Below are 5,316 nucleotides of genomic sequence, written 5' to 3' on the forward strand. Positions count from 1 at the left end.
GGGCTTGGGGGCACTCATGGGGCAGGGACGAAGACTTTGAGGCTTCAAAGGCTTTGAGAGAGCATGCCACTGCAGTACTGCACGGACCTCATGAGGTCAGCGGGGGTCACTGCGTCCAGCCCTGGAGACAGGGCAAGATGGGCAGAGGGCTTCCTACAGTGATCCGCCCTGCAGAGCTACACAGCAGAGGTTTATCAGCCTCCAGGAAGCACTCGCATGCGGGAGGCACCGTTGCTAAGAAATGGCTCTGGGACTGGGAGCTCCCCACTGAAAGGAACGGAGAAGCTTGATGCCTTTAGAGTAAAAGCACAGCCCAATGCCACGCTCGTCAGATCTGTGTCCCTGGAGTTCCACAGTGCAGACCCCGGCACACCAAGCTAACCCTTGGCCTAACACATCCTAGTTTGCTTCTTGGCAGCACTTGTTCGTACTGTCATGTCCCTCAAGTCTAGCTGCACTTGCAGGGAAAATAAAATTTTCAGGAGGCAGATGTAGGTGATGCTATAATTACTGGCAGTAGTCACTATTTTCAGGTTTCCACTCTGTTCCATAAAAGCAACCCTAACTGTTCAACAAATTTTCTTTTAATGCTCAAATGTCCTGCACTTGTTCTTTCTCTTTATTTGACAAATATAGTAATGGAATTTAAGTTGAGCAAAATGCCAATTTTTTATTTAGCTTTTGTATTTTTGCCGCTGCAGCCTCTGTCTTTGAAGTCCAGAACTAGTGATGAAAGAACCTTTGACAGTTCAGGACAGTACAGACAGTACTTCTCAGCAGCAGAAATGTCCAGACAGGCCACGAGTTTTTTGTGATCAAACAGGTACTGTGGCCACTGGGACACTTTTATAAATGATTCAGATAAAAAGCAAATGATACACAGACAGGCTGCCAGTCAGGATTACATCCCAGGTCAAACAGACTTGTGATATTCAGTATTAGTGCGCAACGAGGAGTAATCCTCCTTTTTGGTCAAGAGACTATTACATATCACTTAATCTCTCTTTGAGGTCATGTTTCTACAAACTCTCCATTTTTCTCCTATTTGTGTGCTATTGCTTGCCTAAAAATAACGCAACCTCCAGTTTTTCATGCATTGCTCTGTGACCTCCTCTGCAGAAGCAGCCATCCCAGGCAGTGTTGAATCCACTTCTGTTGGTTTAAATTCAGTATTTTCTTTTCCCTGGTTTCTAGTACTGGATTCAAGCTGTGGAACACAACTGGGACATTTAAACAATGAAGACAGACATTTCTTCTGCTGAGTGCTAAAACCAATTATTTCTGAAAAGCACTAGCAAACTTGGCATTTCTACGGGCAAGTAACTTGGCAAGTCCAGAGACAGCTATTGATTTCTTGCATTCAGCTGCTCACCTGTGTTTTCTATTGTCAATTTGAGGTATTAATTTCAAGTGCAGAAAGGAGAAATAATTCCAGTGCTCCTCTACAGAGAGGAGCAGCCTGTATTTGCATAAGCCATTTGAGACCTTGTTTCTCTTAAACCTAGCCCTGCTCAATCCCATACTGTCCCAAACTCACCAGCTTCTTCTCATTTGCATAGAGATGCTGAAAATAGGAGGTTTCACTTCTTTGTAATTCTGCCACGCAGATATTTAAGGACACAAATATTGAACAATCTCTTCACTGATGTGATGTACACATCCTTAGAAGCAAATTTAATTAACCCCAGTTGATTTTTAACCAAGTCAGTCTTCAGAGTAAGCACTCATGAAGACTGCTCAACTGATGAATGGTCAACTTGGTAAATAGAGCAGAAGGAGTTTTCCTGCTTGAAACTGAGCTCGGTTTGCAACCAGAGTATGGACCATCTGTTCTGATTTACCACACTAGTATTTATAACATACAATCTATAAAATACAGCCATAATAGTCATTCAGAAAGGTTAATGAGAATGATCTAAGCTGTTTCTACCGTGGTGGTTTTAACTCGTGTTCAACAACTCTCATGTTTCCATAGATTTTAATTAATTCTATGCATCTGAGGGGATACATGCCTCACGTATGTATCCCCTGTCTCTCACTCTGAGACTATTGACCTTTAAAAAAAAAAAATTTTTTGGATCTGTATGTTAGGTCCCCATGTCACAAATTCCAAATGCCTTGCTGCTACATGTGTGAAAAATACATGACTGCTACGGTATCTTCTTCCCACCAGAGAGTGCCCTGGGAATTACTGCATATTCATTACCAGTTAAACATCAGCTAATGAGGAGCTCGCCATTAAGTCAGAAATCCCTTTCTGAAAAACATAACCTCGTGTTTGAAGACCTGGGCTAGTTTATTCATTATTCTGCTGCTGTAAAAAAATACCTTGTTGCTAATCACAGGCCAGCTCTTGTATTTTTAAACTTTAGGAGCCCTCCCCATGAGTCTTTACTCACACTGTTAGCTGTGAGTAAAAATCTGTTAGCTTCAGCAGGTCTACTCATTTTAATAAAGGGCTTCTGGTTGCTGTAATGCAGCTTCAGGCAGCAAACTATAAACAGATATTTTCTCTAAATAACATTTAAGGCAACTCAAGTCCTTATTCACTTAAATTATTGGGAACAAGTTTTTTTGGCAGAAAAGATTTCAGATATGTATGGTACATAGCCTAATACGTGTACATGTATAGGTGTGCACAAAAACACCCACCTTTAATCTTTAAAGAACAATGTTATTTACTTCACAGGAACAGGATTAGAGTCTCCATGCTGAAATATTTTAGATCACAGTAACAGACTTACTTATCAGGAAGACAGCTCACATTGTGCGCATTGTTTTCCTGTGTGGTTATTACCTGGATCATAATATTTTGATATTAAATCTTTCCAATAGTATTTCCACCATATGAATTTTGTCTGCTTCCAGAAATTGTCAGTTCCACCACCTATTGGCTTCATTACTTAAAAAGGAGAATAATCAGCTATTTTCTCCCCAGTTCACATATGGAAGTAAAGGTACATTATGTCAATATGAAACATTGCATTCTTTGATTTCCTAATGGTTTGGCAATAAATTGCATCGATTACAAGAAATTACAGTTCTGCACAGGACCCTCTTCTTCATATTCTGAGTATTGAAAAGAAACCCACCACCTGGATGAAATCTTCCTTTACTTCTATATGAGAAATGTAAGGGTGTCTTTCTAAACCAGTACTGTGGCTCAAGTGGTTTCATCAGTTGTCATCCATGCCACAAGCATGGACAAGCTACTCTTCAGCTGAGGGCTGATACATGTAGACTTGACATGAGTAACACCGTAGTGAATTTTGTCTGACATTTCCCACGCTCAGCCCCCTGTCCAGTTGCACAGACTTCTGCGAAATACAGGCCAGAAGGCTAAAGGTTTTCCATCCATGCCTATGTAGGTTGAATTTCTGTGAATATTCAACAAAAACAGTTTGGCTGTCTCCAAGAGAGCACTATGTGAGCTAACTGCCCTGGATTCCTCCTGCCCCCAGTGGGGAAAGCAGGTATTTTAGAGAGGGGAGTCATCAGGCCCTATTGTAGATGTCCACTGCTGGATCAGATAATCATGCCTTAAAGCATCTATCAGTCACGAGTGACTATAAAAGGAACCCAGGGTGATCAGCTTGGATGGAGACATCAACTTTGGAGCATCAGCATTTGCTCAGAACCCTCCCTCCTTCACTTGCTCTGTCAAAACGGTTCCGTGAGTCCCAATATGTGACCTCTCCTCGAAGTGTCTTTTATAGTGCAAATATGGAGCATATTCTACCCCATGAAGAGAACTGAAACATCTCAGTAGTCTCTCCAGAGTTGTACATACTCTTCTTGATCTCTGAAAAGCCCTTTCACCTGTTGCTCTAGGTGCTGCCACTCATTCTGTAGTGGCCCTACACAATCCTTCATTCCTCCATTCCTTTCACATCGCACCCTGTGTTTTCCAGTTCCAAATCCTTCTTTACCAGAAAATTGACTTTTTCTGCCTCATGTACCTCCAAGATGTCTGCTTTTCTGAGATTTGTACTACCTTGAGTGAGGCACGATTCCTTTCACAACTGCAGCCCCTGAGGCCATTAGTTGTCACTCTGTACATGAAACTCATGTCCCAGCTGCAGAGCTTGGAGTGCCAGTTATGCATAATGAACACAACTTGGATATCTTTATCAGGTTGACCTACGTAGACTCAGATCAGCATCTACCTTCCATTGCACTTTGTTCTAAATCAGGAAGTTCATCTCGCAGGGAATTGGTAACAGTCCTTGGCTAAAGGTATCTGTTCCAGATTGTACATCTGCTTTGAATAGTCTCTGAACCATACTGGCTTCATTTTCCTGAAACAGCTTTTTGGGGTTACCTGCAACAGTGTGCTTCATGTTTAAATCCATGGTCTCTTCCACATTTTGTCTGCCAGACTGCAGTCTGCCATAACAAACTGGGGGAGTCCACATCTGGGAAATACACTATTGATGTGCACTGCAAATGATGTGATGGGAGATTACTGGCCTCAAAGACTTTCTACAGTACAGTTTTTCAAATTTATTTCACATTTTTTCTGGGATAGGATTTCTTTTTTCTTTTTTGGGGGGTGCAACAAGGATGTCACCCTCTACTAAATCTGTCCTTGAAAATGATACAAGAACAGGTCAGCCTCTTTCTTCCAGAGTCACATGCTGTTGTCAAAATTGTCAAAACTAACATTGCAGCTGAAAAAAGCAGCCTGTCTGCTCTGTGAGGTGTGTCAGCTATTCTCATCTCTGCTAGGGATTTAAGTGGTTTGGCTGTAATTGGTTTATTTCATAACCACAATTGAATATATGAAATCCCTTTTATGCTTGCACTGGGGACACAAAGAGATGAAGAAAGGTGCAAACACTTAATCGCACTTTCTGAGCATGGACCCTGAATGGCAGCAATTATTTGCTATCTTTCATCTGAATACAATACGAGCAGGACATGTTTCCACTTAAATCCTGGCTTAAGCCTTGTTCCAGGCTTAAATCCTGACTGCCTGGTCCATCCGCATCACTGGCAGCACCAGGCCCAGTGATCCTGGAAGGACTCCAGTTTCTGCTGAGTAAGGCGTATTTATATGCTGATTCCAGCTGTTTTTACGACAGTCTTCTGAGTTCAGAACTGGTTTATCCTGGCCAGATAGATATTGCCCACAGACACTGCGAACAGGATACAGCCTTTCAGGAGAGCTGTCATGAGTTTTATTTCTATCTAATTATATTAGTTCAAACCGTGAGAAGTCAGGGCTGGCAGTGGAGGCAGCGGCGGCAGTTGCCACCTGCTGAGAGGAGTGCGAGGCTTGTGAGGCCCCTGAGGGGTGTCTGAGGGGGCTGATGG

Source organism: Pygoscelis adeliae, unplaced genomic scaffold (assembly GCF_000699105.1).
Source record: "Pygoscelis adeliae isolate BGI_AS28 unplaced genomic scaffold, ASM69910v1 Scaffold427, whole genome shotgun sequence".
Lineage (NCBI taxonomy): Eukaryota > Metazoa > Chordata > Aves > Sphenisciformes > Spheniscidae > Pygoscelis > Pygoscelis adeliae.